This window comes from Chrysoperla carnea, chromosome 2, assembly GCF_905475395.1.
Source record: "Chrysoperla carnea chromosome 2, inChrCarn1.1, whole genome shotgun sequence".
Lineage (NCBI taxonomy): Eukaryota > Metazoa > Arthropoda > Insecta > Neuroptera > Chrysopidae > Chrysoperla > Chrysoperla carnea.
Genome location: NC_058338.1, coordinates 91946666 through 91960344, shown reverse-complemented (window position 1 = coordinate 91960344; position 13679 = coordinate 91946666).

The following is a 13679-nucleotide window of genomic DNA, read 5'->3' as shown; positions in this document are numbered from 1 at the left end:
AATTGTTTTGTGTTTAGTTTGGTTTTGCCATTTCATAATGAAACGAATCAAAAAAGAGGGTTATACCTAAGTTTGATCGCTATGCATGTGTGTCTGTCTGCCTGCCTGTCTGTGGCATCGTAGCGCATAAACTGATGAACGGATTTTGATTTTTTTGTTTCATTTGAAAGGTAATTTAATGGAGAGTGTTATTAGTTATTCGAGTTTAGGGCTCCGTACCCGGAACAACTAAAAAATAGACCATTATCTTCAAAATCGGATCAGTTTGGAGAAGTCTCTAAGATTAAAAAATAATTTAATAGAGAGTGTTCCTAGATATGTTTCAAGTGCGAGTTTAGGGTTCCGTAACCGAAAAATTTGTCAAGGGTTTTTAAAATTTTATAAATTTCACTTGTTATGAAAATTTATGAGTTAACGTAATCGACCTGTTAATTGGTCTCCAGAATCGAACAATTTAATCGATATAATATCTATACATTTTTGTCTGAGAAAATGAAATGTCTTATTCCAACATGTTTTCTTCTGTCCATACTTATCTTCCTTATTCCTTTATAGATTCGGTAAAATCCAGGATCCCGTTTAAAAAATTCTTTTGAACGCAAAAGTGCAGGTTTCCGTTTTTTAAACAAATATATAATATTGACCGAATCGGCTTGGGAAAAAGTGTTTTCGTATAATTGAGGTTAAAATTAACACAAATTGTTCCTAGATATTTTTTTCTAAACCCTTCAGTTTTCGAGTAAAAAATTCGTAAAATTTGAAAAAACACAAGTTTTACGATTTTCATTCCCCAAAAAGTTTATGAAAAAATCAGACTTTTAATATGTATACAATTTTTATTTGTAGTGTAAAGCTTACTCAACAACATCAAGCAAAAATTTTTAGTCTAGCTACATTTTAAGTGCTTGATTGTTAATTGTTAAGAGAGCGCGTGAAAAACCACCCAAAAATAACGATTTTCTGTTCTATACATGCTAGAAAGATGGAATTTTCACCAATCGACTCGAAATAATGTCAAATTAACTCAATTCAATTTGTTACAGATCCCACGTTGATATTTCAAAATTGAACGCTTTAAGCTTTTTTAAATAGTCATGAATGAGTGATTGATTCATAGGAATCAAGAGTGATTATTTCCTACTTTTTAGTACAATAAAAGCTTGTTCTTTAAAAAGTATTTTTATTTCTCTTAGTCTAAGATCCCAATTCGAATCGACCTTCACCCATCTGTTTACCGAATGAAAGATATTTTTTATGAAATATAAAATGTTTACAAATATCCATGCAATGGGTTGCCTAAAAAATGTGGTCAAGACTACTTTTAGTGAAAATATCAAGAGTAAAATTTTTGCATATCTAACGAATTTTGATCTACTCGAAAGTAAAAACCAGAAAGAATATGCAGCAGCTATGTTGTCTGCCTCTTTTCTTTCACGATTATCGGATTTATACAGGTTGTGAATAATAATTATGTTCATCTGTTAATTCATTGACTCGCATATCTAAATAAACATAATTTTATTGCAAATACGGTGCTATATGATTGTCCACAAAATATCAGTCAAAAGCTTACAAGCTTTCCAAGTTTTGATATTTTTATTAAAAGTTATCTTGACCATATTTTTTAGGCAACCCACTACAGGGATATTTGTAAATTTTTTACATTTCATAAAAAATAACTTTCATTCGGCAAACAGATGCGTGAAGGTCGACCTTAATTCGGATCTTGTACTATCTTTAAGTCTTCTATATTAAGTTTTTTTCGTCAATTTGTCATCAACCTGTATTTTATTGATTCAATGTATGAGATTTCAACTTATATTTATACCATTACACATATTATTTTTAATATTATAATATAATTGTCTCTATATTAAATGAAATATTGATTTCTCTACTGTATAATATTATTATTAATATTAATATTTAATATTTTAATAATATAACTGTCTTAAACTGCTTTTCATTATAGATATGTTAGATATCAATAGATATATACATTGTATATTGTTTGGTGTTATGTGTAGTCTATGCGAGAAGAATCTTTCTTTTACACCCACAATATAATTTTATATATAAATATTAATGTAAGAAGTACATTAAAATGTGGACAATCTTTAGTTTCAATTATAATTCGCGGGAGAGCACACTTTTTCAAGGGCGTCGCCAGTCGATAGCAAAGAGGGGGGCAAGTTTATTTACGGAGAATGGGAAAAGTATGAATTCTAGGTATATTCAAGTAAAAATATAGGAGAAAAAACGCAAAATTTATTTTTTATTTCAAAATTAGATCTAACAGGTTGGCTGATAAGTCCCCGGTCTGACACATAGATGGCGTCGCTAGTATTAAATGCATATTATTTTTATATAGTACCAACCTTCAAATGATTCGTGTCAAAATTTGACGTCTGTAAGTCAATTAGTTTGTGAGATAGAGCGTCTTTTGTGAAGCAACTTTTGTTATTGTGAAAAAAATGGAAAAAATGGAATTTCGTGTTTTGATAAAATACTATTTTCTGAAGGGAAAAAATTTTTTCCCTCTAGAGGGAACTCTAGAGGGAGACAGCTTCCTCTACCTACCCCCTCTGGTGACACCCGTACCCTTTATGTTAAATGAAGAATAAATATTTTAAACTTCGTGAATGGCTTCTTTTTGACGAATCTACCAAACTTTTTCTCTATGGCCATTGGCGAAAGTGCTGCATTTTGATACACCTTGATAACATTTAAACTTTCTCTTCTCTGTTTTTCCAGTCTAAACGACTAAGCGAAAACTAAAATTGTATAATAGGGGATAATCCTGTTGTCGAATTGGCCATATTACCCATACAAATGTAAAACTAGACTTGAAACCATGACAAAATTTGCAAGAGAAATTAAAATTGATTAAAAAACAAAGAAGTTAGAAGCAATCAAAGATTGCATTCAAAGGTTCCCCATCTACTTTTAGCAAATAAAGTTTTATATGTAATCTCTATGGCAATACCCACATATGACGTCACTAGTGGGTATCTTCCTCTTTGTTTAATTAGGAATTTTAAATGTTCATACCTTGCATACTAGTTAAAATGTTTAAAAACCAACTTCACTTTTCTATTCGTGAAGTGAGAATTCTTCATCTGAAGTGATAAGAAAAATGTAGTCCGATGCTCTATTCCATCATCAGTAAAGATAATTTGTTAAAAGATAAAAGTAAAATTTAATAATGTCTTCATTATAATATTTATACTGTTTATATATTGTGATTTAAATAAATTTTCAATTCATACATATAACATTTATATTATTATTAATATTAATAATTACAACTTGTTTTACTGGGAGATGTATACATACAATATATATTGATTTATTGATTAATATTTTAGAATCGATTGACGAACTTTATTTACAGTGGAAATTGTGTACGGCAAACATAATTTTAACGAGAAACTTTCTATACAGAATGTTCGATTTACATCTAGGCATGTAAATATCACGAGTATGACAGAGTATATGCGTTAAGCAATGTATCTAAGTAAGAGGTTATTATAGATGTTATATGAAATTGCAAAAGTGACTTGTATCGTGGCTTATCTGTTGTAGTTCATCTATTCAACTAAGAAACTCCCACTCTCCGAGCGTCTTACAACTATCTCAATGCATATCGAACCTCCAATACATGTATATGATACCTCTCACTTAGATGCATTGCCTAACGCAAGTATTCTGCCATACTCGTGATAATTATATGCCTTGATGTAAATACTGTTTACTTAAAAAAATTCTCAAGTTTCTTCGACTAACTCATTTATATATTTGTGTTGACGAAGATGCTAATATTATTGTAAAAAGAGTCCAGGAGTGTTTGATTCTTAAAATAACTACAGATTTACTCTCACAGGTAGATCCATTTTATCAACTCCTTTAGCTAGCAGTTTGTTTTTGCTTGTCCCACTTATACAACCACATAAGGCTATGAACAGTTATTAATGTGTTGATGAATGTCTTAGATCGAATGATACGTCCGAATTGGATTACAATCAACGCAGAATTATAATTATACGTGACATCTGGAGTCTGTAGCGATCAGCTATTAAGTTTGTTGGCCTTTGCGGGGGCTACTATTAAGTTTCACTATTTTGCGGGGTTGACTATAAACTATTAAGTTCGAAAGTCTTGCTCGGTAGAGGCGCTGAAACTCGTATACTGCGATTTTACATTAGCCCTTATGGGCTGCTTCTCCTCCATCCTATACTCTTTGATGAATTCCTTTGACCGATATATGCCCGAATTTGATTACAATCTGTAATATTTTTCCACTCCTTCGCCAGCATTCTGGTGTTTGTCTCACTTATGCAACCCCGTAGGGGTATAGGTAAACTATTATTAATGTGCTGATATATATCTTGGATAGAATAATGACACACGTTCAAAATGAATTACAATCTGTATTATTTTTGTTTTCCTTCGCGAACATTTTTATTTTTGTTCGTCTCACTTATGCAATCCCGTGGAGCAACAAACTGTTAATTTGTTGAAGAAACAATTAATGTGTTGAAGAATGTCTTAGATCCAATGATGATGTATGTCCTAATTTGATTGCAATCTGTAGTATTTTTCCTTTGTTTCGCTAGCATTTTTGCTTTTGTTCGCCTCACTTATACAACCCCTTAGGGTTATAAACAGTTTTTACTATATTTATTAATGTTTTAGATCGATTGGATACGTCCAAATTTGATATAAATCTGTAGTATTTTTACCAACAAACTCCACATGTACAATATGCCATAAGTATAATTCAAATTTAGAAAATTATTCATCAGGCTAAGCATATCCCAGCTCAATTTATTCTATCTACAGTCTATACACACTTGGTAAGTACACTTAGGAAAGGCTGTGAATTGATTTCTAACTGTCAATTTAATTTTAGTCTGTTGATTCAGCCAGTTTATTTTCATTGCCTAAATAGGATAGCCGGCATGTTTGATGTATAAACGTTTTTCAAATTATTCTATGCCTTTTACAAGAATTTAGGAAAAAAGACCGGAAAAAGTAGACTCGGAAAAGACAGACCGAAAAAAATTTATGCAATAGTGTCCCACGCAAGAGTTGAAAACTTTAGAATCCAACCAACTCCTCTATTGTCGACAAACTCAACCCAACCAACTCGTAATTAAAACAATAAAGAGTTATCAAAAAATAAAATAAGAAATGATTTTTTCTTCCCCGCTTATATATGATTACTTAATTACCCCGCTTAGTTTATACCTGATTAGGTATTCGTCCTATTTTTAGAGAGACTTGATTTTTTGATCCGTCGTTTTGCGAAATTCGAGGCTTTCGTTTATTAATTAGACAGTTTCACGATCCTGGCCGTTTAGCACTTAATTACAACAATACTATAAAATTTTAAGAGTCTATAAAATTTTCGGTCCATTTTTTCGATCTATTTTTCCGGGTAACTTTTTCCGATTACCCTTTTACAAGGCATTGATAAAGGTAAATTTTTCTCTCTAATGTGTCCGTATGTAAGACTCTAAAAGCACGGAAAAACCTGCACTTAACTATAAAATTAATATTTTTCCCTTAGTAAATAAACTATTCAAAAATTGTTCTTTGTTCATCACTTCTTTGTTTAAATTTCATTCTTTTAATTACTTTCATTAGTTGACCTCAAAATTGTTGTTATACTAACACCGACTCTCAAATACAAAACGATTCATGTTAACACATTAATGACAATGAAGAAGTTAAACATATACACGAAAGTTTATCATCATAAAAATACACTTTTTTTTATTAACCCATATAATAAAGTAAGTTTTCATTCAAATTTCTCTTAAAAATGTGCTGTGAGAAAAATTTGATGAGATTTCTTCTTCTTCTTCTTAAGCTCAGCAAAAAATTAATACAATCACACAAACGTCATTTACATAAAACTAATAAAAATAACTTTAAAACAAAAGACATACAAAAAAAAAGAATAGTAGTGAAAAAAAAATCTATTAGAGAGTTGACGAAATTTAACGACTGTTACCGAATTTCATCAACAAGTAAAGAATGTTTAGTTGTGTTGTGACTGGACAAGCAGTCACATCGATATTCTTATTTTTGTATGTGTGAATACTCAGTTGTGTATAATAATAATGAATACCTCTTCTTCGCTTTGCTAAGAAGAAATAACATATCAACCATCTTCTTTACTTTATAAAGTAACTTGTTTATTCGTCGCGCAACAATTGAAAAAAATAATCTTACTCGCGGCGGTGTAGTTTCTAAAACAGAGTTTTTTTTTTGGTGTTCAGTTTTTTTGTGAATGGTGTAAACTTCTTGCTTGTTTTTGCTTTTCTAGTGTGATGATGTTCTGATACCTTGTAATAATCAAGTTTTTTATGTTAATTTGAATGAAGGTCAACTTAAAATTTATTAACGTTTTGCGGGTGTCTTCGTTTTGGATTTACGTTGTTGTGAATTAAGAGTTTTTGTTTTTTATTGATTTAAAAAAAGGTTGGTATTTTGTTTGTAAGAAATTTTATGTGTCATCTTCTAAAATCTAAAATACAGTAGAATCTCGATAAGTTAAAGTCCAAGGGAAACACAAAATATTTTAAGTTATAGAGGTTTTAAGTTATCAAGTGCTATGTTAGGTAAAGGTTAATATAGAGGTATGTACATGTTTCTATGTACCCTAGTTAATATAGAGGTATGTACATGTTTCTATGTAGTTACTGAGGGCCTATACAGAGATTATTTATTTAAGTTATAGAGGTTGCGTATTTTAAGTTATAGAGGTTTTGGGCTCTGATGGGAAGGGAACATAGTATTTTTTGAAGTAACAGAGGTTTTTATGTTACCGAGGTTTAAGTTATCGAGATTCTACTGTATATCATGTCAAAGAACTTTGTTTTTATTTCGTTATCATCGATTAAAATAAAATAAACAATTTTTTGAAAGCTCAAAGTGTTATTTATGAAACGAAAATTTAAGATATTTTTTTGTATGAAAATAGAGGAGAGAAAAGGCCACATTTAGGCCAGAAGGTCTATTGTGATACCATCTTTTCTCGAGGAGAGAGATAGAGAGAGAATTAAAACTTTTCGTTTGTTACCCGTAATTAAAGATGTCTACGAAGGTTAAACTGTAATGAGCTGGACAGAATCAAAAGCATGTCATTGAAAGAAATGTACGACTCTCATCTCACTTTCTCATTAAAAAAATTAATTTGTCGCAATGGAAATATGAAATTGAGTAGTTTTAATGGTTTTAAAAAAGTACTTCTGGATTCGAAAATTTTACATTCGAAATAAAAGCCAAACTATTTTCTAACATCCTGATTGTGTAGATATCTGATTTATACTAAATCTAGATTGTCCTAAAGTTAGTACAACCTGTGAATAAGTACATAGCAATGAATGGCGATAGTTAAGGCTCATATGCAAGGCATGAAAATAGTATTCCATGGTTTTGAGCTTTAACTGAACTTGTGTTATGCTTGCTTGAACAAAGCATTTCAAGATGTTAGTTTAAGTCTACATTAGGGTTGTGAAATTGTGAATACAGTGCAGTTTAAAATACAAGGAGTTTCCCATGTGATGCCTGCTGGCGGCAGAAAACAAAATTAGGTGTACGAATCAGTGGCCAAGTCGACGGTCTGGCTAATTTAGCTACGCCTAGCAAGCTACATAAGGAAATATTCTACTTGAAATGGCGAAATATCCAATAAAACGACTTTTAAAAGTTAATTAAGACGGATTAAGAAATCTTGAAATTATATACAATATATTGCAGTGGCAATGAGTAAGATGAATAAATCGACAACATAGTTTCAAAGTATGATGATGTCTTTCTACTAAGTCTAGACTTGTCATCGAACTGCTCTTCATCGAATTTTAAACTCTGTGAACAGGCTTTTCTAAAGAACTCCAGCTTGAGCAAACTACACAAGTTAAATTTTTCTACAAAGGACTCTTATTCTCTACCTGAATTTTATAGAAATAAGTGATGGTAAAGTAAAATAGTATCCTAGACGACCTAGACATATTTGTCTAGTTTGTTCCGAGTCTAATCTTCGCAAGAGTGTATGTTGCAAGAAAAATGTATCAATCAAGCTTTTAAGTTGAGTATACACGTTACAGTATACCTGTACAGTTAAATCTGCGCAGGTATACGGGACAGGTATAGAGCACAGGCTAGAACACTGTGGTGAATAAGAAGATTTCTACTAAGCCGAGAAAAATACAAAAATGACGTGACTTCTGCCTGTGGCTTGTTACCAAGCATCTAGCCAGAGCAAACCTTATGGCCGTATAGGTTTGCCTGACCACTCACACAAACGGTTAGGTACCTTCACCTGTGCCGGTAGTAAGAATCGAATTTCGATTCTTCACCGGTCGCCTGCATAGGTATGGTTGCAATGGATAGAACAAACGCTACGGTTTATCTGTACAGCTGACCTGTACAGGTCAACCGGCCCGATTTACGTTACGTGTATGTCCAGCCTTAAACTTGCTTAAATTAGCTAAACATAACTTAGTTATAGTTTTGAAATTAAAAGTATGATAGACCATCTTCCATGATCTCTTATGGTACTGGATCATTAATTAAGTACTTTCGGTAGTAAAAATAAATTATGAAATTTGACAAAAATTAAAATTTATGTAGAAATATACTTAAATATTCTAATTTTGAGTCATAAAAGCACATCGGAATTTTTAATCTGTATATCACGTGAACTGAAACACGAGCCACCATGATGTGACATCATTTAGGCAAAAATAATATGCGTTAATTACTAATTTGTTGATGGCTTTCATAGTAATTATAGGTTATGTTACCATCAACTTTATTTATACATATAATAATTACGTACACGACTGTTGTTTTTACCAATATTACGTCATCAAAATGGCTGACAGCGTTTTTACGAGAATAAATGAAATTTAATTTAATTTTATGGCAAGATTTAATTTTATGGCGTGTTTATTTTGTCAAAATATATTTTTTGTGGCTTTTTATTAGGAAAAACAACATTTTGAAGTACTTTTGCAAACATAGTAGAATCCCCTATTATGATCCAGCATGCCTTATTATGATATTATATCTTTTGTTATGATACAGGATCAGGATATTTCGAAATAAATTTCGATTTTTGCCCCAATTTCTTAGATCAATTTTTTGTATTTTATAAATACGTATTTTGACTCTCAAGTAGTCATCGTCAGTACGTTACGTCGTAATTACTCTTATTGTGTATGTTACTCGTTGCTAATTTGGTGGCGTATTGCACCGTGCGGTCAGTCCGTCAGTATCAGCTAATTCATACTGATGATGACTACTTGGTAGTCGAAATACGTATTTATAAAATACAAAAAACTGATCTAGAAAATTGGGGCAAAAATCGAAATATTATAAGATCATATATATTTTATTAAAGAAAATAAAAATTCATCTTTTAATTGAACAGTGAAAGTTCTGTAACACACAGTATTGAATATATATATATTTTTGTATTATTATATACTTCTTACTTTCTAAATACATTTTTTGTAATTGTGATTCTTGTCTTGAAAAAATGATTTTAATTTTTTTTGAATAATTAACCCTTTCATGCTCACGTTTCAAGAATTTGTGTCATACATACTGTACTGTGTTTTGTGTACTATAAAAAATATAAACAAATGTTTATACCATGAATGGTTATAACATTATTATTATTATTTATATGTACAAAGAACAAAAGAGATATTGATTTAAACAAGCCTTTTAAATCTTGTTTGAATCACTAACAGAATTTGGGAATCTTATTTAGATATTTATTTATGGTAATTCATGTGAAAATAAAAAAAAACTTTTAACAAATAGAAAACCGACTTCAAAAGAAAAACTTTTAACGAATTTATATGCACAATCTCCAAAACAATTTATATGCACTAAAAACTAAAAAAATAACGATAATATAGTTTAGTTATAATTATTGTTATTTTAGGAGTCGGTGTCAGCCAAGAACACAACTCTGGCAGAACAGTTTGCTACATGAAGTTGGCTGATACCGACTCCAAAAATAACAATAATTTTAATTACATTATATTATCGTTGTGTTTTTTTCTTTCTAGTGCATACTATTTTGTTTTGGAAAAGTTTTTCTTTTGAAGTCGGTTTTCTTTCTGTTAAAAGTGTTTTTTATTTTGTGATTTTTTATGAATACACTAACTAATTTTTCACTAAAAAAACAATCATCGAAATCGGTTCGCGTGATATTGAGTTATTCGTCCTCTTGTTGTGCATACTTAATGCAAATTTAAGACTTTTATGGTTTTCTCATGAATGGCGTTGTCAGAACTGTACCAAAATGAAATGGAATCAATCAGGAAGCACCATCTTTCAAATAGATCATCAAAATCGGTTCATTCAGTCGAAAGTTCTGAGCCAACACATAAAAAAAAATACAATCGAATTGATAACCTCCTCCTTTTTTGTTTGAAGTCAGTTAAAAATCACGTCAATATTAAGAAATATTGCTGAAAGTTGTTTTATATATCTTATTTCTGATGTATATTTGATTTCTTATCCTAGGGTAGCGAGTTCGATTCCCGCCGTCACAGCCAAAATTAATTTAATTAATAGTTGTGATGGGCTGGTGTAGTGCATGGTATATGCATGAGGAGATGCACTCAGCCTCTCGAAATATTTGAGGAGCTGATAAATGAAATGATCAGAGGAAAAGGTGGTAAAACACATTTATGGTATCACAATGGGCTCTATAGCTTAAGTGTGTCCTTCGTGGATAGCCAATATAAACTAACCTATCCTTATATCTAATTAATTTTATCGCAGCAAAAACTATATCGTTGACTAAAATACCATCCGATTTATAGCCGACAAATATGAGACCTACTTTTTAAAGTATTGTCAGTAATACTTCAAAAGTAACTACAGCTTTATCAGTCTTCTTGTCCTTGAAAAGAGAGATAAATCTGAGAGTTTATTGAGATCGAATATATCGGATTTATACTCCAAAACTCAACTCGCAAGGAAAAGTATTGAAGGATAATGAACAACCGTCGATTTTGCTTTATTGTTGATCAATTGTCTTGATTTCCAGTAGACGGTATTCAATGCAACTAATGAAAGTTTCAATTTAGGATCTTAATAGTTAAAGCTTGGATGAGAGAAATTTAAACGACGAACTCGTTTAAAAAATACAAGAATTGAGTTTATTTTACGATTGGATGCATAGCTTCTGAGATATTGTCATATTCGGAGCGATTTTGGTCGATATCTTAAAACATAATGGCCCAAACATCAAATCAACCCGAATTTTGTAGTTTTTGGGTCAAAATTACCTTCTAGAGTAAGTTTTATCGAAATCAAAAAAAAAAAAGATTCCCTTAGGAAAAATTGAAAAAATCAAGTAAAATATTTTGTTTTAGAATTTGATAAAATTCATTTTATGGGATATTGCAATATCCGATTTTGGTGGATATATCAAAACCTTACTGTACAGTCATCCAATGAATCCGATTTTACTCAATAGTTTTTGGGTCAAAATTATCTTATAAACAAACTTTTTTCGAAATTGGAAACAAAAAAATTTTCACGATTTTTTGCAATTTTTTTAAAGGGTATATATTCTTTTTAAACGATAAATATAATATTTACTTGTTATAAGAACATCACGTGATTACTTCAATCCAGTATTTTTTTTACAGTGTAGTTCTTCTAAGTCGAAATTTATCAATTAAATTCTCTAAATCTCGAACTACTACTTAAGTCGAAAACTCATTAACTCAAAATTTTTGTATTTCCCTTGAGGTTCGAGTTATTAAGATTTCACTGTATCTAAAGAATAAGACTTATCTAAATGGATTCCTAAATAGACCTGTTTCAGAAAACAATCTTAAGGACCACAAAGAGCAAAAAAGCAGATTGCTGAAAATGTTTGGGACTTGGAGAACTATAGGTAACTATACAAAAGCCCTAATTTGGGATTATTGATGGCAAGAGAACCAGTTGTGCGTTTAAGAAAAAAAATCCATTGAGCATTTTCTATAAACAACCCGATTTTAGAAAAACAAATGGAAAATAATTTTCTTTCAAAGTTAAATGTTAGTAAACGAACATAAACAATATTGAATTGATCAATTTGGGTTAGATAACATAACAGGGTTATAAAAAAGGCGAGACAAGGCGAGATTTATCTGGAGTTTACTGTCGATATCGAAAAATCTCGATAGTTTGTATCATCCCCGTGCACAATAATTATCCAAGGGATGGGTTCAAACTTTTATTCACCATGTTAGATCATAAAGTCAATAAAAACAAGAAATTCTTTTTTCGAGAAAGAGTACATTTAATTACGTCAAAATGTCGGTCACTATTTTTCAATAAGTTATTTCTAAAAGATACAGAAAAAAACTTTTTCAAAATTCTGTTTGCATCGACCTCTACAGCGTGATGTATATTGAGCGAGGACTCAACCGTTTAGCCGATATTCAGACATTGTCGATATAAGGTATGTTTTGAGACGACGCAACGTTGAAAACGAGCATCGCTTTTATCACTGGCAAAACTGCCAGAACACGAAGCAATTTGTAGACATTCGGAATTGCATCTTTATTGCAAATATGGAGTGCTTTGAGTGAATTTTTGGCATTCCATCCGGCAATACGTTTTCGCTAAAGTTGAACTTCGACCAAATTTTTTGATTTTATTAAGAAAGAAACAAGTTATATTTGATAAAATATTGCGATGATTCAAAAATCGATCTACAATCTTCAACTGAATCAGTCTGTTATGACGCGAAGCTTGGCTTCTGCACTTCTATGTCATATACATCACAAACATCGCTCATTATTTTGAAAATTTTCCTTAATTCTTCTCCAGCGTTTCTTCTTCTTTCAATCAAAATATGTTTCGCAGCATCAGCCAGTTCGATAGCCTCGCCAAGATCCAGGTAATCTGTTTGAACTACTCGACTCAAAGACAAAGTCAAAGAATGTACCGAGCTCAAAATATGCATGGATATAAGATTCGTCAATGGGAAAAGTCTCATAAATAGATGTATTTGCAGAACTATATTGATAATTCAAAATTTATGTGGACAAATTCTCAATGGAAGGGGTTTTAACTCCCGAAACCCCTCCCGTGCACACGAGCCTGATTTGTATCTTCTATCTCGATAATTTGTGTCTTCCTATTTCTATAAATATTTAAACGAGACTTTCATAGCGTCTCTGAACGGCTCCTAGGTAAGACTGAGATAAAACCAATATAATTATCAGTCTCGTGTGAAACAGAGTTCTGTCTTTGAAACTCTCAAAGTGCAGCAATACTAGCATAGATTCGAGTTTTTACTTTGCAAATATTTAGAAAGTATTAGCAAAAAAAAAGAATAAAATAAACGTGCCAAAACTATTTCATATATACCTGTGTAAAACTACCTACCTATAAAAACAACAAACATATTATGCAGTTTAAAAAACATATAAAATACATAAAAATTAACAAATGAATTAATTTTTTTATTGCATATAAAAATTATGAAATTACACTGAAAAAAAAATTATTAAAACGAATAAATACCTTAACTATTTTGTCTATTGATATTATATGTCATAAGCGTACCCCTTACATATGTGTGTACATGTTATATTATTAAATAGGTACACATTAAAACAGACAAAAGTTTTAAATCTTAA